Source organism: Canis aureus, chromosome 26 (genome assembly GCF_053574225.1).
Source record: "Canis aureus isolate CA01 chromosome 26, VMU_Caureus_v.1.0, whole genome shotgun sequence".
NCBI lineage: Eukaryota > Metazoa > Chordata > Mammalia > Carnivora > Canidae > Canis > Canis aureus.
In genome coordinates this window covers 34,184,474-34,210,786 of record NC_135636.1, presented here as the reverse complement: position 1 = coordinate 34,210,786, position 26,313 = coordinate 34,184,474, and the positions used below count along the sequence as shown (strand labels likewise).

At 45.0% G+C, this 26,313-nt stretch overlaps 1 long non-coding RNA gene across 5 annotated transcripts in view; it reads left to right on the top strand.

Moving 5' to 3' along the window:
* The window catches only part of LOC144298347 (uncharacterized), a 111,706-nt gene that overhangs the window by 73,552 nt on the left and 11,841 nt on the right, over nucleotides 1-26,313 (top strand). The window contains exons 2-3 of one of the 5 annotated variants that reach the window (XR_013365298.1): nucleotides 23,467-23,656; nucleotides 23,789-24,269. The exons of the other annotated variants lie outside the window; for them this stretch is intronic. This is a non-coding gene — a long non-coding RNA (uncharacterized LOC144298347). The remainder of the gene's footprint in view (nucleotides 1-23,466; nucleotides 23,657-23,788; nucleotides 24,270-26,313) is intronic. 5 annotated transcript variants of the gene reach the window in all.

Here is a 26,313-nt window from a genome sequence, read left to right as displayed (position 1 = left end):
CATCATGTTCATTTCTCCTGGGCAAATACCTAAAAGTGAGATTGCTGGGTTGCACGGTTAAATGCGTGTTTAACTCGCTAAGACACAGGCAGACTGTTTTCCAAAGTGACTGCACTATTTTGTAATCTCACCCACAGTATGAGAGTCACACCTGCCCCACCTCCTTGTCAACACTTTGTGACGTCAGTCTTTCAAATCTTAGACATTCTCATTTTAGACATGCGTGTTATCTCATTTCGCTTTTAGCTTTCTAATAACTAAAGATCCTTTCATGTGCACATTGGTGACTTGTATATCTTCTTTTGTGAAGGATTTTGCCAATTTGAAAAGTTTGGGTTCTTTCTTTATTATCAAGTGGTAAGAGCTCTTTCAATATTTTTGACCCAAGTTCTTTTTCAGACGTGTATTATGAATATTTTTTCCAATATGTATCTTGTTTTTGTTTATGTATCTTAATGGTGACTTTCAAAAAGAGGACATTTTTAATTCTGATGCAATTCAATTGATCTTTTTAAAAAATGGGTCATGTGTTTTTTTTTTTTTTTTTTTTTAGGTCCTATGTAAGAAATATTGCCATTGGGATCAATGTTGCAAAGATTTCCTTCTGTTTCTTATAGAACTTTTCCAGTTTTAGCTTTTCCAGTTAGGTCTGTGATCAGTTTTTAAGTTAACTTTATGCACAGTGTGGGGCAAAGGCCAAAATTCTAGTTCTCTCTTTTGTATGTATGTATGTATGTACGTATTCTTCTTATATATACGCATCCAGTTATCCCAGCACCATTTGTGAAAAAGACTTTGCTTTTCTCATTGAATCACCTTAGCATATTTGTCAAAAATCAACTGACTGTGTATTTATGTGGGTTTATGTCTAGACTCTCCATTGTGTTTCTTTGATGTGTATGTCTGTTTATCTCTACTTTGAGACCACACTGGATCACATTAGCTGTACGGTGAGTTTTGAAATCATATTATATAAGTCCTCCAAAGTGTTCTTTTGCAAAATTGTTTTGGCTTTTCCCACTTTCACATACATTTTAGAATCAGCTTTCAATTTCTCTATTAAAAACCCCCCACAAAACAACTACTGGGATTTTGATTGAGATGGCATTGAAATTAGAGATCAGTTAGGGGCAAATATACATTTTAACACCCATGAGTCTTCTAATCTGTGAACATGATGTATCTTCCCCCGATTTAGGTCTTTTTAAATTTTCTTGCGGCAAAGCGTTGCAATCTTGACTGCATAGTTCTTGTACCTATTTTGTTGAATTTGTCCCTAAGTGTTTCATGGCTTTAGAATTCATCCCTAAGTATTTTTTTTTCCCTAAGTATTTTGTGATGGCACTTTGAACTTCAAGCCCCCGGTGACTGATGCTAGTGTGAACTGCTGTTGGGTTCTGCATTTTGCTACGCACGCCGTGATCTTGCTAAGCTCAGTTCCACTTGCATTTTTGTAGATTCTGATGTATGTTCTTCATTTCTTCATCTGTACCATGGGGATGATGTGAGTACACATATGAGAGGGCTGTTGTGGAGAAATAAGACAATATATCTAGAGGACTTGTTCTGATTGCTGCTCACATTACGTAGTGTAATAAAACTGACAGGACCATCTTCAGTGCAGGCAAAACCAAGCCGTGTTGCCAGAAGGAGGGTTAGGGGTTACTCTTGAGAGGCAATAGCAACTGGAAAGGTATGGAGTGGCATGAGAGTGAGGGCTTCTGGGATGCTGGGCATGTTCTGTTTCTTGATTTGGGTGCTGGTTAGACAGTTGCTTTCAGCCTGTGAAAACCCATGAGCTATGTGCTTATGATGGGTGCATTTTTCTTCATTCTACTTCATTATAAAGTAACAACACAGTCCAACGACTAATGTCTTTTGAGCCTGGCTCAAAAGAGCCTGGCTCTTGATATGGTTTATCTCATTTAATCCTGTGAGCTGGTTGCTCTCATCCCCATTTTATAGGCGATGACACTGAGGCTTCAAGAGACAGAGCCACTTGTCCATGCTCACAGAGTGAGGGTGTCGTGAGGGTCAGTGTCACACCAGAGCTCGTGGCCTTAACCACTGTGCCATGTGGCCTTGCCTAAGAATTTGGTTGGAAAGTTGGATCCATAATTTGGGGCTGATGGGTGGGAAAATGGGTTTGCTGTACCTGGACAGCACAGGGCAACTCTGGGCAGGCAAGAACAGTAGCAGAGGGGCCTGGGGGTTCTGGGAAAGCCCAGGGGCCCAGCTGGCTTTCCTCACTGCCATCACTTCTCACTGCAGACTTGGTGTCTCAGATACACTCCCCTCAACACTGAATAATTGCCTGATCTGGACTAGTGAACAGGGTGGAGGTGGGGGGTTGTTTATTTTTCATTAAAAGGTCAGAACAAGGTGATGGGAGGTGGTGCTCAGAGAGGGAGAGCTGCCTCAGAAAATGTGCTGACTGGTCCAAACCTATCAGACTGAAACACAGGTTTCTGGTACCTTCTGCCGCCCAGGTGGGCCTCACTCTTTTCAGTCTGAGTCTTGATATTGCCAAGCTTGCCAGGCCTCCAGAGATGATGGCATGAGCTAATAAGGGAGGGGAGTGAGAGAAGCAGGAGGCCAGGGTTCAGATTTTCTGTCATGTAGGAGGTAGATTTTGACAAACTTCTTATACCATCCTGGGCCTCGGTTTTCTCATCTGAAAAATGGCAATATGGTGTCTCTGCTGTAGGGTTGTTATGGGGGTCCAGCTTTGTGTAGATAGTAACACACTTAGCAGAAACCAGTCAGTGCTTGGTGAGCGTCAAAATGTTTGCAAACTATAAAATGTGGTTAAAGCGGCTTTGTCCTCCCAATCCTGAGTCTCCATGTTCCATGTATCTAAGGAGATAACTCTTGGCTGCTGGGAGAAATAATAACAATAATCCCTCCCAGAAGGCTCTCTTGAGCACTTGTGCAGACCCATACGACGTCCACGTGGCCTACATATGTGACTAAGATGCAGCCGGTTGTCTCTTCTTTGGGTCATGTAGTGACAAACAGCTCCCCTGACTGAATTGGGCAGAAATTTGGGTCTTCCACCCTTAACCCACACCCCAGGATCCAATGCTGTCCAAGATGGCAGCCCTCTTACTAGCTACCACTGAGCTAGGAGTAGGGACGCCAAAGGACAGGGATAAGAAGGTCATGGCTGGGATGTTTATCTCACTCTTCCTTGCATGATGAAGTCTGGGAGAGCTCTGAGTTGCTGGGCTTGGGACATCAAGGGCCACCTTGACCCAGCAGGCTTGGTGAAGTTGACTCTCTAAGCCTATGACTAAAGTAGAAATGGGGTGTCAGGCAGAGGCCAAGCCTAGGCTCTGCCCCCTATTGTCCACTCTCTTCCTTGGCAATGGGTGTAGACAAGCTAAAGCAAAAAGGCTCCTTACTTGGACCTGCCCTGTTTTTCTCACGTTCCCCTCCCTTGATTCCAACTCTTTGCACACTTAGTTCTTCACTCCATTCTGCCTGGGCAATACATCCATTTCCCACTTTCCTCCCCTATTGTCTAATGGGATGTCTCAAGATCATTCCTCCAGGAAGTCTTCCCTGATCCTATTGGTCTCGGTCAAATGCCCCTTCTCCATGCGTCTGTAGCCCTTTCTGCTTCTCCATCGTAATACAAAGTGCACTGGATTGTAAGTCCTAGCTGCTTGTCAGCACCTTCCTACCACCCAGCTGTCAATTCCAAGAGCGAAAGATTGCTTGTTTATGGCTGTACCCCCAGCACCTGCCACAAGGTAGTCGACCAACAGATACTTGTTAAATGAATGAATGTCCTGTGCAGGCATCCAAATCTTGCTTTCATGTGTCAGGTTGGAGGCACCCAACTCATTTGCCCTTAAGTAGTAACTGGAAGGACTCTGTAATTTAGGACTTAATGAAGACACAAAAATGCTAGTAGAGAACATTGAGCCCATATTGTAGAAGGAGAAACCTATACAACTTGGTAACCAGAGGACAGAAAAAACTATGCATGATACACTCGGGTCTGTGCAAGCTCTCACTTCACCCTCACTAGGTACCTGGGGAAGATTTCCAGCTCATAGCAGCCAAGAGACATCTAGTTCTTCTTGGAGACACATCTGATTTTCTTCTAAAGATATGCTGTTCTTTTTTCTCACACATGTCTGGCCTCACATTACTGCTTGTTTGCAGAAAATTCCCAGCTTCTGCTTCTGTTTTTTACCTGAAGTTTACTTTATGGCCCATCAATGATACTTCTAAATATTCCTAAGGAGCTTTGTTTCCTTTAATATGCACTAGAGGATGCCTGCCCTGGCTTGTTTTTCAGTGAATCACTGCTTTCTCCTTGCTCACTGTGCACAGAACTACACCTATAATCCATAATCTGGGCTTCCAAGCTTCCTGTGGTCCATCTGTGATTAGAGTTGTCATGAGGAATTACTGAAGGTTCTAGCCTGATACCTCTCTGGTAGGAAAAGTAACTTCTGTAATAAAGTTTGAGCTGAAAATGGATTTCCCCACTGGGTGGAAACATGGCCACCATGGCACCTCACGATAACTTTTTTAACTGTCTTCCTCTCCCACACTTGTGAAGGCTGGTCTTAACATTATTTATAGATACTCTCAGCCTTCCTCTTCCTCCTGACAATGGCAAGTGCTCTTATTGGCTCATAGGCATTCCTTCTATATCCTGAACTATATGCTGGGTATAGTGAGGTAAACTATCAGTTACATCTTTGGAGGAATTTAAAGTCTAGATACAAAATATGTACATTTTTTAAATGAAGATTTTATTTATTTACTTGAGAGAGAAAGCTAGCAAGGAAGAGAGCATTAGCAGGGGAGATGGGCAGAGGGAAAAGGAGAAGCAAACTCTGGACTGAGTAGGGAGCCCAATGGAGGGGTCGATCCCAGGACCCCGGGATCACGACCTGAGCCAAGGGTAGATGCCTAATGGACTGAGCCACCCTGGCACCCCCAAAATACTAAAATTGATAAGAATAGATAGAAGTTGTTTTAATGGCTACCAAGGCAAATAGAATTCCAGGGAGCTTGTGCAGAGGCACTGGGGCATAACAATACCTAGTGCGTTTAGGGAACTAGAAGATACCCAAAGTGGCAGACCTCCAGGGAACCTGGAAGAAGTGATGGCTAGAAAAGCTGAAGGTCAGACTGGGGCAAGGGTCTTGAATACTTGGCCACAGTGGGAGAGAGTCCTAGAAGTTTCCAAGCAGTGACATTATCAAAAGGATGCTTCAGAAAGATACCTCTGGCAGCTTTGTAGGGGAGGGCCTGAAGTAGAGTAAGATCAGAGGCAGAGATGTCAGAGAGGGAGCTATGAAAATGCCTACCCAGGCATTTGCTGTTTCCGGGAAGAGTACCCCTACATAAGCTAGTTTCAAGGAAGTTCACTTTTGTAAAACAGGTTTGGAGTCCTCCTTGAATACCCCTCTTATGATCATTAAGTGACACTAAAGACCCTGCTGGGACACAGGCAGACCCTCATGGCCTTAGGTGGGGAAGGATAGGTTGCAACCACAGTCTATGGAGCCTCATGGAAAGTGATAACTTGTACCTTTTCTCCACCCTTCCAGGTGGAGAAATCTTGTCTTGCCAGGATTGTGTCTCATCCCAGCAGCTTCTGAATGAGCTGGAGGAAGTGCAGACTCATTGGTTTCTGAACTAGGCCAGTGGCACCTGGTTGCATTGGCAGTGAAACTTTGGCATGATCTGCCCATTAAGACATTTTAATCAATCTCAGAAAGAGTCACACTGATGTGGTCAACTGAATTTACTACTGACTTTGGGCAAAATCCTTCCAAGATGTTGGCCTCAGTTTCTCCATCTGAAAATGGGGAAAATTAAAGTAAATCCAAGAATCTTTTACTGTTATTTGTCTAGGAGGTCTAAAGCTCAAGTTACCCTGAAGGGCTGATAACTAACTGATAAGCTTTCATGACCAGCCCGGTGGCATCTACTACCATATTGTTGAGGTCAACCTTTCCAAACCCATTGGCTGTGTTCAGATGTGTTGACTCAAGAAGGCACACAGGTTAGACTCTGAAGAAATTTTGTACTAAAATTGTGTAAATATGAGGAGAATGCAATTTGTGTTTTTACTCATGATTGGAAAAGAGAAGAGGGAACAGGGGTATACATGGATAGTTGATTATGAAAACTTGACCAAGGAACTCAGTGTGGCTTCCAGTACGTGGGTGATGGGCTCTTATCCCTGAGTGTCCTTCATTTTAACTCTTGACTTTTACTTCATAATAATTTCTTCAGTGTCAGTGTTTCCCAGATTCAGAGTTTCCATCTTGTTCTAGAAGCCTCTCGAGGCTCCAACTCAACCAAGACCCTCTCCAGGACAGACTTCACTCCTGAATGTGGAATACATTTCCTGGCTTCTGGAGGCCTCCTCTTCTATATCTTACAGCAACTTTAACTTGACAAGTCCCAGCCTGAATTGATCCTCTTTCCTGCCTGACTTGCTCCTCATCCTCAATTCCCCATTTCAGGAATGACACCATTCTCGCACCCAGTCACCATGGCTGGAACCTAGGAGTCATTCCAGGCTCCTTGCCAACACACTCCTACATCCATCCGTTGTCACATCTCGCGTGCTTGGCCCTTGCTTAGCTAGAATCTGTTCTCTCCTACCAATGACTCCTTACCCAAGTTCAGTTCTGACTTACTTCTTTTGTACTGGAGGCTGCTCCTATTTGTTTACTCACCTGATCTCCTCTTCTTCCAGGTTGACTTTCCCTAAAACCCAAATCTGGCCACGTCTTTCTGCTTAAGATACCATGTAAGGTCTTCATGGCTTGTAGAATGAAGTTTAAATTTCCTAACCCAACATATGAAGTCAGCAATAAGAGACCATCTGATGGATCCCTGATGTACCTTCTTTTTTTTTTTAAGCTCTATGCCTTTCCACATGTTGGTCCTGCTACTTGGTTTGCTCATCTTCTCAGTTATTTTGTATTTGACCCTCCTGATCTTTGATTCCTGTTGACCTCTCAAGCCTCATACATTATTACTCTCCCCCCTCCTATGTGCAGTCCCTGCTGCTGTCACCTAGCGTGCTTACCCCATCCCTGGAACAGTTTCCAGAGGTGGCCAAGTCTACCTAATTTGTGCACTTTTGTGATGGCTCAAAGATGACCAGTGGCCTCTCTCAGATATGATGGATGTGTGATGTGCTCTTCTGAATTGGCTGTAAGTCATGTGGACAAGGGACAGACATTTCTTGTGTGAATAAAACCATTCTTCTTGGGATCCCTGGGTGGCGCAGCAGTTTGGTGCTTGCCTTTGGCCCAGGGCACGATCCTGAAGACCCGGGATCGAATCCCACATCGGGCTCTCGGTGCATGGAGCCTGCTTCTCCCTCTGCCTGTGTCTCTGCCCCCCTCTCTCTCTCTCTCTGTGACTATCATAAATAAATAAAAATTAAAAAACAAAACAAAACAAAACAAAAAAAACATTCTTCTTGCTTTTCCCCGGGACCCTCATCAGTGCTCACCACTGGTACCTGTGAGTGGAAGGCAATTATGTGGTCAACACTAAAAGTGGTCATCTTCTAGGAATACAGTGATCATAGCTGAAAGAGTTCCAGATATGATTGGAAGATGTCTTTTTCCACGTGCAGTTTGTAAAATTCCAAGTGATAAATTTGACATAGCTGGAATGAATCATCATTCACATTTCCCTGCACATTCTTGGTAAGATTTGCATTTGTGGTCTTCATCAATGAAATTTAGTAATAACCTTTGAGTCATTGGAAGCTGGTATTCATAGGTGGCATGATTGATGAGGCAGCATTGTGAGTAATGATGTAACTGGCCTTGAAGATACTGCTAGGGAACTACACAGGCACAGGGATCTGTATTGTCTCCAAATAAGCAGGTTCTGAAATGCCATGTCATTGAGAGGAAATACAACATTAACACTTTTTTTTTATCAGTGTAGGAGACACAAAACCAGCCAGAAATGGTGCATTTGACAATAAAAAAACACAGAGATGGTTTCTGGTCATGAATAGGAAGAGATAGAGCCTGGACCTTAAGAAAAATCTTCATGTTCAAGTGCTCTATTGGACAATAAGCAAATGCATTGTTAACCTCTTCTTTATCCATTATTCTAAGTCTTCATTGATAAATCACAGTCTCATAAGGGTCCGTGAATTTTATAATATATCTTAAATTAAATTAATTATTGTCAGGGATCCACAACAATTTGCCCAGGGCCACATACACTTTAGGGATGGCTCTGCTATGGAGGAAGACTTTTTTAAAAAAAAGTTTTATTTACTCCTGGGAGACTCAGAGAGGCAGAGACATAGGCAAAAGGAGAAGCAGGTTCCCCATGGGGAGCCCGATAGGGGACTTGATCCCAGGATCCCGGGATCACGCCCTGAACCAAAGACAGATGCTCAACCACTGAGCCACCCAGGCCTCCCTCTGGAAGAAGACTTTATAAATATCTTGAAATGCCCCTAGTTCCCCAAAAGGAACATTATGCATGCCATATAGATGATATTTTATGTTGTACCACTTCAAAGAACTCTTTAAATTTGTTGGATATCTATCTGTCCATCTGTTTTTTTTTAATTTTTATTTTTATTTTTATTTTTTTTTATTTTTATTTTTTTATTTTTATTTTTTAATTTATTTTTTTATTGGTGTTCAATTTACTAACATACAGAATAACACCCAGTGCCCGTCACCCATTCACTCCCACCCCCCGCCCTCTTCCCCTTCTACCACCCCTAGTTCGTTTCCCAGAGTTAGCAGTCTTTACGTTCTGTCTCCCTCTCTGATATTTCCCACACATTTCTTCTCCCATCCCTTATTTTCCCTTTCACTATTATTTATATTCCCCAAATGAATGAGAACATATAATGTTTGTCCTTCTCCGACTGACTTACTTCACTCAGCATAATACCCTCCAGTTCCATCCACGTTGAAGCAAATGGTGGGTATTTGTCATTTCTAATAGCTGAGTAATATTCCATTGTATACATAAACCACATCTTCTTTATCCATTCATCTTTCGTTGGACACCGAGGCTCCTTCCACAGTTTGGCTATCGTGGCCATTGCTGCTAGAAACATCGGGGTGCAGGTGTCCCGGCGTTTCATTGCATTTGTATCTTTGGGGTAAATCTATAAAGAACTTATTAAACTCAACACCAAAGAAACAAACAATCCAATCATGAAATGGGCAAAAGACATGAACAGAAATCTCACAGAGGAAGACATAGACATGGCCAACATGCATATGAGAAAATGCTCTGCATCACTTGCCATCAGGGAAATACAAATCCATCTGTTTTTTTAAGATTTTATTTATTTATTCATGAGGGACATACAGAGAGAGGCAGAGACAAAAGCAGAGGGAGAAGCAGGCTTCCCTGCAGAGAGCTTGATGTGGGACTTGATCCCAGGATCCTGGGCTCACACCCTGAGCCGAAGGCAGATGCTCAACCACTGTGCTACCCAGGCACCCTGTCCATCTGTTTTCAAGTGATGTGGTAGCAAGAGTTCAGACAAATAGGCAAAACTCGATGTTCACTGAAGGGAAAATACCTAAGATAAATAAAAAAAAAAGCAAACCCATGAGGGGCTGTTGCAATGATACCCACCCTGTGTAGCTCTAGGAGATTGAGTAGCTATTATTATCCTAGTTGAGAGATAAAGCTCACACTGCTAATGAGAGATGCAGGTGATGTTCAAGTTCAAGTCTCTGTGAAGCACAGCATCCTTGTTCCTTCCATTGTAGAATCCTGATATGGGTGAACTAGAAAGCAGTGTGACTCCTTAGCATCACCTCCAATAGGTTTGGGTTTTAAAAATATAAATACTAAGAGAAAGGGCACACAGCCAAGCACCTGGGAGAAAGTACCCATGTTTGTAAAAACTGTGTCCAAAAGCCTGACCTAGAGTGAAGCTAAAGCCTTGGAAAAGCCAATGAGAATAGAAATGAGGGTTTTTCTTGTTTGGAGACAGTTGGTAGAGAAGGAAGGAGAGCCCATAGCATGGTGTGATGGTACAATGTTGACAGTTATCGGAGAGAATTGAGAGCTGCTCAATTCATCAAGGCAAAAGCTTTTAATCTGGAAAGATTGAAATTGAAGATAGGGGAAAGGCAGAAGGCACACCTCACTGCTCTTAATTAATTCAAGTCTCCATCCCACATGAATTATAGCCCAGGGTCTTGAAAGGACTTGCAGAAATCTTTGTGGGATCCCCGTGAGTCTTATTTGGAGAACCATGGTGGGAGAGACGCCAGGAGACTGGAGATGGGCACGTCTTGTCTTGATTTTCAAAACCTGGGTTCTAGAAATTATAGGCTTAAGTCCAGTTTCTGGTGATAAACTAGAAATGATTATTTAAATGGTGTATGGGTTATGTGCGCTTAGAAGAGGAAGTGGAAATCAGTATGGAACAGTCTAAGGTTCACTAAGAGCTAGCAATTTTAACATATCATTTGTTTTTTTTTGGGGGGGGGAATGCTTCCTAGATATTAGTGCTGTGGATATGTTATTATTTTTCATCCTGCCACCATTTGGACTCATCTGGGGGAATTCTCACCTTTATGGATCTTGGGGAGTTGTGGAAGCTGATTTCCTCAGTAAAACTGAAAATGCCATGTGCTCAATTTCCCAGGCTCCCTTGCGGTGAGGTAATTGCCAGAGTAATTTATCCAGGTGAGTCTCCAAGGAGATCTCTGGTGACAAGCTACAGCAGGCAAAATAATGGTCCTTCAAAGATGTCCACATCCTAATCCCTGGAAACTGCAAATATTTTAGGTTACATTGCAAAGAGGAATTAAGATTGTAGATGAAATTAAGACTGCTGAGCAACTGTCCTTAAAATAAGGAGCTTAACCTGGATTACCTGGGTGGGACCAATGTAATCACATGGGTCCTTAAAAGTGGAAGAAGGAAGCAGAAGAGTCAAAGAAGGGAAGATAATGAAGGAAGCAGGGCCAGAGATGCTATATTGCTGGATTTGAGAATGGAGAAAGGGGGCCATGAGCCAAGGAATGTGGATGGCCTTTAGTAGGTGGATAAAGCAAAGAAAATTCTCCTTTAGGAGCCTCCAAAAAGAAAGTAGCACTGTTTACCCCTTGGTTTTAGCCTGGTGAGACCTGTTTTGAACATCTGACCTGTAGAATCATAAGATAACAAATTTGCATTGCTTAAGTCACTGAATTTGTAATAGCAGCAATAGGAAACTAGTATATGTTCACTGTGTCTCTGCAATTAACCTTTTCTAGTGGGAGATTTTATTAATGACATGGATTAATAATTTTCAAACGAGGCTGGAAAGAGTTCCAATGGGGTATCTTAGAGGCTACCAAGAAGGGAAGTTGAGAATGGAAAGGCAGAGGCAAAGGGATTCTGGGACACCCCATCAATACAGCCACTAGAACAATATTGCTTTTATCTATATTAGATATTAGAATTATATGAAAAAGGTTTGAAAGCCATCGTCGACATCATAGATAAATGTACTAAGTATAATAATAAAAGATAACATTTATTTAATGTTAATATAGACTGGATGCCATGCTTAGCAGTGTATACATATTAGTTAATCCTCATAATAATTATAAGAGATAGATATCACCTTTGCAGATGGGGAAACTGAATTGCAAAGAAATTAAGTCACTCAGCCAAAGTTTCACTGTGTGTAAGTGGCAGAGATGGCATTTTATCTTGGAGAATCTGACTCTAAAGCCTGTACTAACAGGCAAGTGCATCAAACAATTGGGAAGAGCTAACTAGAGTATCATATTGATGGTACAATTCAGAATTCAAACATATTTGTATGATAGAAGATATCTACTTGGGAAAGAAGCAAAATACTGCATTTGGGTTCAAAAGCAATTATATCAAAGTGTGGGCAGTTCAAGGGAATTAATCAGGCTATCTGTAGGTTTGTTGCAGAGAGGTACTTGCAGCAGAAGGTCACCACCTTCTGGGTGTATTACAAGTGTAAGATTCCAGGAACCCTATGATTAGAAAGTCCTTTACATGAGAGAAGGGACTACCTCATGATGTTGTGAGCACCTTGTCAAGAAAAGATTGAGTTTATGGTGATGAGGAGTTGATTGAAGTTCCTTTAAAATGTAAAATTCCAAGATCTGAGGGTTGTTGTGCATAGGATCAAATATTGGGAGGTCTTAGTGCTTAGCTTAAGCAACCCCATCTTCTTTAGACTAATGGGGCAGAGGAAATTCTAAACAGATAGTTCTTCCTTTGGGACACACAACCTATGGGGCTTGGATTTTGTGGAATCCATAGTAAGTGTTTAAGCACCAACCTAATAGGAACCAATCTGCATTTCTGAGGGACAAGTAGATCAGTGGGGGAGAAATTGAGTCAGGGGAGCAGCTGCTGAAAAAGTGTGTGAGAGAGGCATTTCTGGGCCAGGGCAGACAGAGCCAGGAGAAGGAGGCTGAGAAGGGAAAAGAGGGTGGAGTACCCGACAACACCCAGGTGAGGGCTGGGCTGGGTGGAGCTGTCCAGAACAGGCGGTGCTGGTGCCTGCAGGCTGCGGGAACTCCAGGGCACAGAGAAGGTTCACAAGAAAGGTTGTCTGGGGAGGAGCCTTGTGGTAAGTGGGTCATAGACTTGGTTGACTCTACAGATGTATTAGTCAGAAGTGGGTCAGGATCTGGAGGTCCAGCATCAAGACAGGTGGAGCCCTGTGATCCCTACTCCACCTGTGGTTTGAGGACCTGGTGAGGACAGACAAGAGCTCTTGTTGGCCTGGCAATGGGCCTGGCTTCTGTAGGATGTGGGCTTCTGGATGGGTTGGAGGTGGCAGAGAGAGCCAGCCTGTGAGTCCCACTGACCAGGAGTCCTGCGCCACTACCACCCTACTCCTCAATGAATCTGTATTTACCAGACATGAAGGAGAAACACATTCACCAGCTACCACTTCCCTCTGGCCTTCAGAATAAACCAGTTCACTCTTTCCAGGAATTCATCCACCTCCACCTGTCACTCTAGGACACTCATTCTAGGACACTCCACAGCTGGAGCTTTAATCTATTAGTCTTTTACTTCTACCTCCTTTCCCACACTAAATTGATGGAGCCTCAGTTTCTTTATATGTAAAATGGAGATAATAGTAATCCTTGTTGTACAGACCGGTATTGCAAAAAAAGCTCATACATATAGTGAGTGTTCAATAAAAACTAGTTATTATCAGGGAGGTACACTAAACTGAATAATGAGGAGTCAGGTTATTCTGATGGGAAACATAGTATAATAAGGCTTGGCAAGACTTTTTTTGGGAGGGAGATAGGGAGAAGAGAGGCATAAACATGGAAGCCATGGAAGCGAGAACAGAAACACAGAGTCAAGAGAGGGCAGCATGATAGTTTGGGGCATGCTGAGGCCAGAGGGTAGGGAGTGGTCTAGGACTATGTGTCCAGATGCACCTGCTCATGTTTCTTCCAACTGCTGAGTCTGATGGCTAGGTAACCTGAGTGCAAGGCTCAGAACAAGTCAGCATAGATGTGACTCTCACCTGTAGAGTTTGGAAAACCTAGTTCCATTTCCCATTTTTGCTCTTTTCCCAATCTGTGACTCTACAACCCACTTTTCTCTCTCCATGTAGATGTTTTCAGCTGTAAAATTAAGGAGCTAGGTCAGGTTGTCTCAATGACCCCTCCCAGCTCTGACATTCTAGGACACTGAACGAATCATCTGATTGAAACTTCTCCCTGACCATAAGTAAGTCAAACTGGATGACAGCTTTAGATCACCTTTACTGCAGGCCTGTAACATGCCAGGTCATGGGCTAGGTGTCATTATATGCATAGAAGCATTATATTTCAATTATGGGGTTTATTACTGTCAAGGTGTTCTGAGCCCCACCTTGATAGCACATCATCACCTCTATTTCTTTTCATGTCTTATTGCATTGGTGAAATAGTGCCACCTTCCTAGTGCTCTTGAGCAATCTCAACAGTGATTTCTACTGTCTTTCTAGCTTCAAATTGCCTCAGGAAACTCCCCCCTCGATTCTACCCTCTGCAATCCTCTTACGTTTATGATATTCTGGAGGGTTGGTGGGGGCAGGTCTTATTTTTTCTGTATGTCATTACAGACATATTTCCAGGCTTTGTCAGCTGTTGACAGTACCCACAATTCCAGGTATCTTGATTCCGGGGCCTGCTAGTACGCAGGAAACTGAAATCAGGAATAACTCTCAGAGGTGGTGCTGGCAAGATCTGCACAGGGTATGGAGACCATCCAAGCAGACTGAGTTCCAGCACCCAGTAATAATAATGGTGAACATTAATTAGGCATATTTTCCAGGCACTGAGTTAACTCAGCAGTTATTTTCCAGACACTGGGTTAACCCATCCCAAGCAGAAATGATGTCAGGGGATTTGCGGCAATGTCTAGAGATACTTTTAGTTGTCACAAAGGAGGGGAAGGTGTGCTCCTGGCATCTAGTTGGATGTACGTTGGGCTAAACATCCTACAATGCACAGGGTACCCCATAAAGCAAGTGATGTTCTACCCTGAAGTGTCACTAGTGCTGAAGTTGAGAAACTTTGGGTTAAACGCTCTACATGCATTATCTCATTTAGTCATCAAACCAGCCCTATGAAGCAGCTGCTACTATTATTACCACTCCCCTGTTTATAGTTGGGGGAGCTGAAGAGTAAAAACATGAAGCAATTTACTCAAGTTCACCAAACTGGAGAGTGACAGAGCTAGGCTATGATCCCAGGTTTGGCTGACTCCAAACCCGTGTGCTTCACTACTTCTTTGGGAATTGGCCAACTGAGCTTGTAGGTCAGGACGAGGAACATGGATTGGGAGCTGATTCTCAGAGGTTTCTGAGATCTCCAGGGCCCCCCAAGGCCCAGACTTGTTGCCACTGCAAGAGAACACAAAAGCTCAGCCTATCTTCTGGGGGCACAGGCTCCTGGGGGGTCCTTGGATTGACCTGAGGGGCTGATCTTGGTTACTCTCAGCTGAGCTGAGTTAGAAAAGGCAGGACATCATCCTAGTAACTTCAGCATCAAGTCCCATGGCTCTGACCTCTCTAGCTCTGGAATCAAGTGCTGGGAGGAGACTCTGACAGCTGGCGGCACATGCTCACAGCCAAATGAGAGATGTGGCAACACGCCAGAGGTCAGGTCTCCTCCTCTGATGTTATCTGCAACGTACTCAGAATATCAGCACAGTGGGAGCTGACATGTGCATGGACACAGGCCTGGTATACAGTAGGCCCCCGATAATGAGTGAACGGACAAATCAAGTGGGCCAGTTGAGACTTCTTCTATGAGGTCAAACCTTGGAATAAAGTGAGAGGGCTGGGCATAGATCACAGAGGGGAAGGCAGGGCCAGGCCTCTGGGGTGATGCTTTGGTGGATGGGATAGCGCCAAGTCTTCCAGAGGGGTCAACAGAACAGCAGCTGGAGCTGTATCTCCTAGAACACAAGCCACAGGAGACTGGGGTAGTCTGACTCCTAGCACCTTAGGGGCTTGACTAATTTTTGGACTGCATCATTGGAATGTTTGGCAAATAGGCTTTAATCTCAGTGACCTCCCAGACCCAAGGGCTGCAGAGCCTGGAGGAGCCTTCCTCCCCAGGACATCCCCTGGGTGAGGGTTGAGGTCGCAGATGGACCAGGAATTTAGTTTATTGTTCTTGAGGTGGAAATAATTCTTAATATTCTGGTTTTCCCTTTCTAGGCCCTTTCAAAGACCATATTTATATCGATAAACTGGTGTTATGGAATCCAGAGAGATCCGCTAAAGGCACATAACTCTGGGATCTTTCTTCTTCTTGTTGTTGTTTTATCCTCTATGGAGGAAAAGGGAGGAGGGGACAAGGGGGAAAGGGAACTGAAATTCATCAATGCTTTATGTTGGGTTGAGTGCTTTTCATGGTCACATTAACGAGGTAGCAGAGTGACCTGCAATGGTGCCATGTAGACCTGGGTGGCCAGAGACTCCCTAAATCTCAGTTTCTTTGTCAGTAAAATGGGATAATACTTGTACCTATTTTCTAGAGTTGCGATGAGGATTTAGCGAGCTAATACACTAGATGTGCTCAGCCTGGCAGCTGCCACAGAAGAAGGCCTCACTAAATGTTAGCCAGCAATGTTGCTGTTTTAATTTTTTTTTTAATTTATCTATTTGACAGAGAGAGAGGAAAAGAGAGAGAGAGAGAGGAAAAGAGAGAGAGAGAGAGAGAGAGAGAACAATCAGGGGGAGCAGCGGGCAGAGAGGGAGAGGAAGAAGCAGGCTGAGCAAGAAGCCCGATGTGAAGCTCAATCTCAGGACCCTGGGATCATGACCTGAGCCAAAGGCAGATGCTTAACTGACTGAGCTACCCAGGTGCTCTGTTGCTGTTTTAAATTTATGACTCCCCCCACCCTGGGAGGTGGGACCCATTGTCCCCATTTATGTCTGAGAAAGTCAAGGCTTGGCAGGGTTACTGTGGTGCAGCTTTGCTCTCAGTTCCTCCAGCAAGTCTCTGCTGGCCTCCAAGGCTGGGGCAGGTGTCCCCTGTCCACGTGGCCTAGGCGCCTGCTCTTCCCTCTTAGCTTTCGTTGCAGCATAGAGTGAGCGCCTGTTCACAGTCTCAGCCCCTGCCACACTGCAGGCCCATGAGGACAGCCTCTGGGCCCAGGGGATCGTTCTGGGCTGTGAGTACCTAGCAGAGCACTGGTACATGGTGAAAACTGAGGACACCTGGGTAATTCAAGGCCACTGGACCTAGTGATCTGAAGTTGGGTTTGCTTCTTTCTTACAGTGTGTGTGTGTGTGTGTGTGTGTGTGTGTGTGTGTGTGTTCTTTCTTAGAAATGCTGAGAAACATGAGTGGCTGGGGATATCCTTTAGATGTTAGCTGGTCTCTTCTCTGGCATCGTAACTATGGCCTATTTTCCCTCTCCTTGCTGCTCATCTCTCTCCACCAATTTCTACACAACCCAATATTTCCAAAGAGAGAGAGTCAATGTGCCATCCATCTAGAAGGGGTTGGGAGTCAGTTATACGCTTCCTTGGTGCAGAGATGCACAAATCATGATGGATCCTTGCAAGTGACAAGGAAACAATGGCTGATTTCAGCATAGGGCTCTGAATCTTTCAACGACTGTCAGTTTTCTTCCTTCACTTTTCACTCCTAGCTCATCCAGTTCTCCTGTATCCCATGAGAATTACTCAACACGGGATCTTGGCCAGTGGATCGAGGGTGAGCCCAACTCTACAGAGGAGGTATTCATTAATTGTTAATCCAATGGTTTGAGCTTCTACTCTGTGCTGGGCCCATACTGAGCACTGGGGGTATAATACAGGACAAAAAGAGATGTGCCTGCCCTTCAGAGCTTACAGTTTGATGGGAGATAGAGGTGATAGTCATGTAGTCACTCTGCGGACATAATGAGTCTGAAACTACACATAGATATAATTGTTCTGGAGGAAAAAAAAATAGTTCTGTGAGTCCTTGACCTAGATTGGGTAATCAAGGAAGAGTTCCCTTAGGAAGTAAAACTGAGCAGAGATCTGAAGAATGGATAGGAGGTGGTGGGTAGAAAGTTCCAGACAAAGGGAACAGCTTGTGCAAAGTTTCTGTCGAGGGCTAGTAATAAACAGAGACCTTAGAGTGAGAGTATGGAAATTGAAGGTGTGTAGGGTGTGTGCCAGGCTGGAGAGGCAGGCAGTGCCTGATTGTGTGGGACCCTGATGGCCAAGGTTAGGATTTGGCTTCAAGTCTAAGAGAATTGGGAAGCTGTAGAAGGGGATTTAGAATCCAGGATACAATTTGGTTTCTTCTTTAAAAGATTGCTCTGGTTGCTGTGGGGGAAAATGGAGAGTGCCCGAGTGCATGGGGAGTCCAGGGACCAGGGAAGAGACAAAACTGGTTGTCCAGGGGATGGCTGCCAGTGCTTGGATACAAAAGGATGGTGGAGAGAGGGAACAGAATGTGGGCTTCAGAAGTAGCATCAGGAGGATGCAGGGACCCAGGCAAAGGGAGTTGTCAATGGAGCCTTCCAGGTATCTGGTCTGGCAACTGGCAGGATGGCAGTCCTACTTTGGGACACAAGGATGCTAATAAAGGGTGAGAATGAGGGGTGGAGGGAGGCAGATGAAGAAGATGGCCTGGGACCCACTGAGCTTCAGGGCTTAGGGGACATCCGAGTGTAGATACTAGTAGGCACTTAGATGTATGTGTGTGTCCCTCTCATTATCCAACTCTCCAGAGAGCTGCTCCTGGAACTCTTTAAGACTCGGCTTTATTTCTCTGTTGCTGCTCAGTTTTGATCAGGATACAGTTAAGCCATTCGAGTTTGTTTTCTTTCATATTAAGGTTTCTAAGTGAGAAAATGTGGTTCCCCCAAGAAGATATAAACCTGGTTCTATTATTACCACCATTAAGGAGATGAGATGAAATGTCCCCGTGACAGGTCTCCCAGGTGAGCCCCGAGACTACATGTCCCGGAGAGGTCTCAAAGCCTGGGTCTGGGAGCGCTTTGTCTCACCTGCACGGAGCTGGTGGGAAGGGTTCTCCTGAGTAGGAGGTGGCATCTATCTTTATCCCGCCAAAGAAATTTACATCTTTTTCTCATTGTTTTTAATAACGTCATTCAACTATTTACTGATTTATTTAGCCAACTTGGATTGGGTATGCTGTTTTAGATTCTGGACACAGCATAAGACAGATGGAGTCTCAGTTCTCATGAAGATTGCACACCAGTTGGGAGACAGGCAACAATCAAAGAAACGAATATGCAAACAAGATAATTTCCAATGACTTTGGGGAAGGCATCTCTGAAGACTGACATTGGAGGGGAGCCTGATGAATGAGCCAGCCAGTCATGCAAAGGGCTGGGTGGTAAGAGGGGAACAGCTGTGGGAGCACCCATGTGTAGGTTCTGAGGATACATACTTGAGGAATAAAAAAGAGTCCAGGGTGCCAGTTCAGTAAACAACGGGGAGAGTGATAGGAGATGAGATGATGGAGACCACAGGGCCTGGACCATGTGGGCTATGGTGGATTTTGTTCTAAGAGCATTGGTAAGGCGAGAAAGGCTTTAAAACAGGGAATGATCTGTCCTGATTTGTCCTCTAAAACGATCACTCTGACTGCTGTGTAGAAAATGTGTTGTTGGAAGGCCAAGGGTAGCAGTAAGGAGTCCAGTGAGGAGGATGTTGCATTGTCCATGGGAGAAGTGCTGAGGCCTGGACCGAGATGATGGTGGTGGTCATTGGCTCTGAAGCCTTTCTTCTGCGTGCTTATGTGAATGACAAATGCCCCATGTCCAGAGGGACGCAATAATTCTGTCATCTATTGCTCACCATAGCTACCACTATGGGTATTTTCCAAAACAAAGAAGGGTGAATGAGTATTTCTTCCCATTAAGCAATCTGTAAGTCTCATTTCTCTTATATTCTCTTATAGTTTAGCATCATTATTTTTTTCCCCACCAACTAAATCACTGATCACTGTGATGGTTAATTTTATGTGTCAACTTGAGCAGGCCATGAGAAGCCCAGATCTTTGGTGTCAAACTTTCTTTTGGGTATTTCTGCGAATTTTTTATTTTATTTTATTTTTATTTATTTTATTTTATTTTTTTATTTTTTATTGGTGTTCAATTTACTAACATACAGAATAACCCCCAGTGCCCGTCACCCATTCACTCCCACCCCCCGCCCTCCTCCCCTTCCACCACCCCTAGTTCGTTTCCCAGAGTTAGCAGTCTTTACGTTCTGTCTCCCTTTCTGATATTTCCCACACATTTCTTCTCCCTTCCCTTATATTCCCTTTCACTATTATTTATATTCCCCAAATGAATGAGAACATATAATGTTTGTCCTTCTCCGACTGACTTACTTCACTCAGCATAATACCCTCCAGTTCCATCCACGTTGAAGAATTTTTTTTTTTTGAATGAGATTAACATTTAAATTGGTAGGCTGAGAAAAGTTGATGGCCAGCCCCCATGTGTGTGGGCCTCATCTAATCAGTTGAAGACCTCAATCAAGCAGTTGAATAGACCAAAAAGGCAGAGGAAGAGAGAATTCTTGCCTGACTGCCTTTGACCTGGAACATCAGCCTTTTCCCTGCCTTTGGACCCAAATAGAAGCACTGGTTTTTCCGGGGTCTTGAGACCCCTAGCTTTTAAATGGAAATTATATCCTCAGCCTTCCAGGTTCTCAGGCCTTTGGACTCAGGCTGGAACTAAACTATTGGCTTTTCTGGATCTCCAATTTCCTTACTGACCGTGCAAATCTTGGAACTTGCCGACTCCATAACCAGTTGAGTCAATTCCTTATAATAAACCTCTTTGTGTGTGTGTGTGTGTGTGTGTGTGTGTGTATACACACACTACAGAGATTTATTATAAGGAATTGACTCTATATTTTCTTTACATATATACATATATACACACAGACACGCACACATTTGTAGGCAGAAGGAACAGATATACAAATATATATGTATATACATACACACATATACATGTGTACACACGAAGAGATTTCTATATGCATTTACATCTACACACCCATGCACATGTCCTATTGGCTCTGTTTCTCTGGAGAATGCTGACCAATACAATGAACCAATGCTTTGTGTTATCACCAGGAAGACCCAGTAACAGAGATGGAAACAGTGCTGCTCCTCTGGGTGTGGAGGTAGGTTCGCAGTCTAGATCTGGTAACAAACATCTAGGTTTCTGGAAATACCCCATGGAGGATTAAGCTATATTTTCAAAAGCATGAAAAGACATGATTTGTTTAGGAAAAGCCAGATAATTTACAGTGCCCAGACCATAGTTTTGGTACTTGGAGCAGTGATTTAGCAGGAGGGAGATGTAGGGAGAGGAGGGTGGAAAGGGTTTGCCCGATGGGATTTGGCAACACTAGGGAGAAAAGAAGGCTCTAGAGCAGAGCCTAGAGGACTGACACACCTAAAGGCCCACTCTAGAAAGGCCTCCCTGGTCGCAGTGAGAAAGCACTAGAGAGGGTAAGGCAGGGAGCAGGGAGCAGGATTAGGAATCTGCTACCATAATTCCAGGGAGTGAGGAGCAACCTGTGGGTTCAGGTGTGGGTATGGGTGTGGAGGGGAGGCGGCACCTAGAGGGATGCTTAGAGGTGTTGGTGCAGGGCTTGGTGGTGGTTGGACACAGAGGGAGTAGGAGACACAGGCTGGGAGGATTCCAAGGTTTCTGGCTTGAATGGCTGAGAGGATGGCAGCAATGTGACCCTGGATTATTACAGTTAGGAAGCCCCTCATTTCTAGGTTTTATAAAATAAATCAGAAAGATGTTGCTGTAGGTTGTTTTCTACTCCCTCCTGTTACCCCTTCGAAATGTATCTTTGCAGCTCCTGCCATCAAAAGCTGGAGTCTCATTTCCCCTCCCTTTGAATCTGGATTGGCCTGTGACTTGCTTTAGCGCCGCAGAGTGGTGTGTGGGGTGGCTGGCATGCCAGGTCTGAGGCTAGGCCTCCAGAGGCTGGGGCGGGGTGGGGGGGCTGTGATGCTCTTTCAGAACCCTGTCCGGCCATCGTGTGAACCAGGCTAGCCTGCTGGATGATGAGACGCTCTGTGAAGCTGAAATGAGCCATCCCACTGCAACTGTCCTAGGGCAGCTGGGCTCCGGCTGACGAGCCTCTAGCTGAGGTCCCCGAGGGGGCTAGACTGAGGGCAGCTGCCCCCTGAGCCACAGAATCATGAGCGGAGTAGATGACTATAGTTTTAAGCCACTAAGCTTTTGGGGGGCCGGCTGGACAGAGAGCACAGTAAAGGGGTACAGGTAGTTATGAAATAGATGTAAAGCTGAAACCCGCAGGGGACGGTGTGTGGCTATTATTATATAAGCTTCACTGTGCTCTGCGGGTGTTCAGGAGGGCGAAATGAGACTAAGAAAGCCCCTTGATTCACCCTCTCCTAACGTTCTTAGAATATTTTGTTTAAGGAATCAGTGTACATTTTTCCAGAAAATTCATTTTGCCCCCTTGATGACCTTAGTCCTCATCCCTGTCACAATGGGGCTGTGCCATATTTGAAGACAAACAGTCCCGGTGTGTCCAGAACTTTCCTGGTTTGGGGACCGATAGTCCCACATCCTGGGAAACCCTTTAACCTCAAGTAAACTGGGACAGTGGGTCACCCTACAGTGCTTTGTGGCTTGCAAGTCGGCTGTGTACATGTTCACCCACTGGCTTCTGACGTGGGTGGGGCGGGGCAGGCTGGGGGAGCTTTGTTCTTGCCGGTTTGATAGACAGTGAACCTGAGGTCCAGCAAGTCTGAAATGACCCTTGGACCGCCCAGCTGGAAGGCAGCCAGGAGAGGAGCTGACCCCAAAGCAGCCTGATGCTCATACCTGAGCCTGCTCTTGCACACCTGCTATGTCTGGGGGCAGTGACACCAGCCCCTTATGATGGGGCTGTGGAAGTGAGGACCTGCACCCCGGACACACTCGGGCACTGCCGGCACCTCTCCATCTGGATCATTTTCAAACATATCGGTGCAGATCTGACACCAGGACAGAAGAGCTCACGGCATATTTTGTAGCTCACTCCACGGAGGGAGGCAACTCGGGCCACCACCAGCCCTGACCCTACCCTCTGAGGCCAGAACTGCTGCCAGCTCTGATGTGACAGTGGCTATGCAGATGAGAGAGACCTCGGAGAATCCAGAAAAAAGATGAGGCAGGCAAGGGCGAAAGGGACAGGAATAGAGGACTGGTTTCGTCTCTTTCAGGAACTGTGTTGATTCTTTATCGTGAACTCTTTGTTTAAAAAGAAAATCCATTTTTCATACATTCAGAATTCCAAGCTGCCGAAAATTTCCTCCCGTGATGAGACGCATTCAGAACAAAAACGTGCAGCCTGATTTGTCTTTCCCTGAAATCAAAGGCACTGTTCTAAAGAGACTGCGCTCGCCACACAAAGGTAGCAGATGTTTGCCGAGATTGAGCCGCACAAGCATCCACACGTTCAATCTTGGGAGCGTTTTGGTTTTTGAAAAGAGGAACAGTTTTGTGTCGTTCCGCGTTGCACAGAAGCTTCTGGTCCCAGTGCTCAGGTGGGGTGTGGATGAGGGCGAGTTTGCTCCGGAAGGATCTGCAGGGGAGGATGGGGTAGGACGCATTACAACATCGAGCTCCCGCTGAGCTCCGCGTGTCTACCCAGAGTGGAGTCAGGCGCAGCAGCTGCGGGGTGCAGGGCCTTCAGGGTGCCACGATCTTCATTCTTGCCCACAAAGAGTTTCTAAGTCCGAGGCTTCCTACGCTCACGGATTCAGAAAGCCGATCCTAAAGCTCAGCTAGCTTTTAACTTCCCAGGCGCATTTCCTTCCTGCCATTCCTACCTCTCCCAGATTTCTCCCTGTCCCTCATCCCTGGGGTGTAATTGGTCATAGAAGCCTGCATATCCTATCCGCCCCAAATGGAGTTCAGAATCTATCCTCTGTTTCCATTTGCAATGCAGATTTAATCCCTACTCCTGGAGCCCTAGCCACTAGAGACACCCTGCTTACACCTCTCATGCTGTTTCACAATGATCCGTTCCCACGTCACACGGGAAACTTCTGGATGAGGTTCACCTTGACTTTTGCAGTAGCCAACACAGGCTCTGGCATCTTCCCTGGGTTCTTCAATATGCAGGAGTGAATGAGGAGGTAAGACTGTCAGTGATGGGATGTTCCTTAACCATCTCCAACCACACCCTTCAGATCCCTCTGTCTCTGTTCACACGGCCCTCTTTTTTTTTTTTTTCACATGTCAACTCCTACTTATCCATCAAAACCCAGTGCCCATGTCGACTCCTTCAAGAAGTCCTGACATCCTCAGCCTGTGTGGCTTATTCATTTCTCCCTCCACTTCTGCAGCATGTGCACAGCAGAATACAGACTATAATGACTAACGTATCTGAGTTCTTGTTTGTGGCTGCCAGGGATGGCAAGTAGACTTAGTTTCACAACTCTGTTTTGCCTGATGTCGCTGCCTGAAGCAGTGTTGAGCTGGATCCTGAAGGTGCCTTTTCAGCATTATAGTCGTATGTCCATAATGTTTATATTTTATACAGCATGTATGATTTTTCAGTAGATTAGAAGGAGGAGGCCCGTTTCCTAAGCAGGAGTAAATCTAAAGAATGTGATGTCAGTGACAAAAGGCCATGATGCAGACAGGCACGTGTGGGTCAGCCCGCAGACTGGTGTGGCTTCTAGAAGATGAAGCCTGCTTGGTGCAGAGAGGCTGAGGATTACTGATCCCAAAGCCTGTGTGTGGAAGGTACGTGACGCCACCCTTTAGCTTTGCTTCTGCTCCCTGTGCAAGATGGTTGATAAGAGAGGGGAAGGGAGAAGAAATGGGTAGGAAATATCAGAAAGGGAGACAGAACATAAAGACTCCTAACTCTGGGAAACGAACTGGGGGTGGTGGAAGGGGAGGAGGGCGGGGGTGGGGGTGAGTGGGTGACGGGCACTGAGGGGGACACTTGACGGGATGAGCACTGGGTGTTATTCTGTATGTTGGTAAATTGAACACCAATAAAAATTATTTTATTAAAAGGAAAAAAAAAGAGAGGAAGTTCTCTTGATTCTCAGCTTTCTCCATGCCAGGCAGATGCTGGGCGCAAGGCACTAAACTCTGATAGTTATGGGGTAGACTTTAGGTTTAGAAGAATTGGGTTAGAATCCCCACTCTGTCATTTCTACTGGTATGACTCGGGGCAAGCTACTTAGCTTCTTGAAGCCCCAATTTCCTTAAAAGGAAAGGGAGCTTTATACTAAAAATCAGCCTTTGTAGAGTCCCTGGGATGTGCCAGACAGTGTGTTTTTTATTATTTTATTATACCCTTTCCAGCCACGACGAGGTAGGTACCCTTGTTGTCCCCATGTCTCAGATGAGAAACCAAGGTTCAGAATGCTTAGGTAACACGTCCAAGGTCACTCGGCTAGAAAGCTCTAAGTCCGGGTGGAAACTCAGCCTAACTTCACACCCAATGTTCTTAGCCATGACCCTCAGTAATTGCTTTATGATAAAGATTTTTGTAAGAATTGCATGAATTATTTTTTAACACGGGGCTCTAAATGCTTAATAAGTGATAGCTTTTCATGATACTTTTGGAGCAATTTACTGAGTATGCAAAATGGACAGATTCACATTCCAAGAAAAAAAGAAAAAGCCTTCAGAGTTCTGGACACAAGATATTTCAATTCTAATCATAACTTATTTTTGCACTACAAAAAAATCAAGGGAGAAGTAACCAACCCCTTATCAAGAATATGAAAATCGAATGTCTTGAGATTTCTCCTTTGCTTGCTTTCCAAGGAGGAGCCCTTACAAGGTTTCAAAGAAAGATTGGGACCTAAGAATTTTGGAGGCTTTATAGTTCCAGGGACAGGCAGACATTCTTTCAGGTCCAAGGACTCACGTAGACTTATGATAGAGATGTAAGACAAATGAATGGAAAGAAGGCGGGAATGAGGAATGGTGGTATCAAAGGACATGTGATTTTTTTTTCTTTTTGAAACTTTGACCCCAGGTTCCGAAATCCAGGATGCTGTCTGTATTGTACACCTGAGCCCATGAACTCTCACTATTTCGCTCAGTTACTGTTCTGCTTCTGCAACTTCCCTGAGACCAGGAAATATATTTCCTTTTATTCTTATCTCTTTCTTAATATGGATTCTATCATTTAATCCAGGAAAATAGGGATTAGGAGTTCCAAAGGGATTAGTGGATGTGCCCGGGTCCCAGAGCTATTGAGGGGTGGTGTGGGACTCCTTCTGGGCTCTCCCAGATGTAGTTTCTGCCAGACAGTGGAGCCCCATCACCCCAGAGCAGAGCTGGAACTGACACGGGCCACCAGCACCTGTGCAGCCATTTCCATAGGCTACCTGGCTTTCTGTTTGGGGGCTCAGGAGGCCCAGGTCCCGCTCTCCAGAGCTTTCTTCTGGGCCAAAGTGTGGCTGCCAATCCTGACTCGAGGGTCCCAGCTGAAGTTGCTCTGCAGAGCAGGGATGGAGTCTTCTCAGGCCACAAGTGGCCCCAGAACCTTTCTGCAGGGAGCTTTCTTTAGGGAAGTCCCTCAGATCCTTGGCCAGAAAACCAAGAGTGAGCAAGTCTTCCTCTTTCAAGATAGCCCTCTCCACTGCCCCAGAAGGCCAAGACAGAGGGAAAATCTGCAGCAGAAAGGGCCTGACATGTCACACTCATAGTTCCGACCTTGCTTTTTTTAGAAAAGGAGCTCTTTCCCATGGTTAAGGGGAGAAGTCAGACTTTCCTGTTCCTCTTGGGCTGGGCATGAAGCAATCTTCAGCCCTGATGTTGA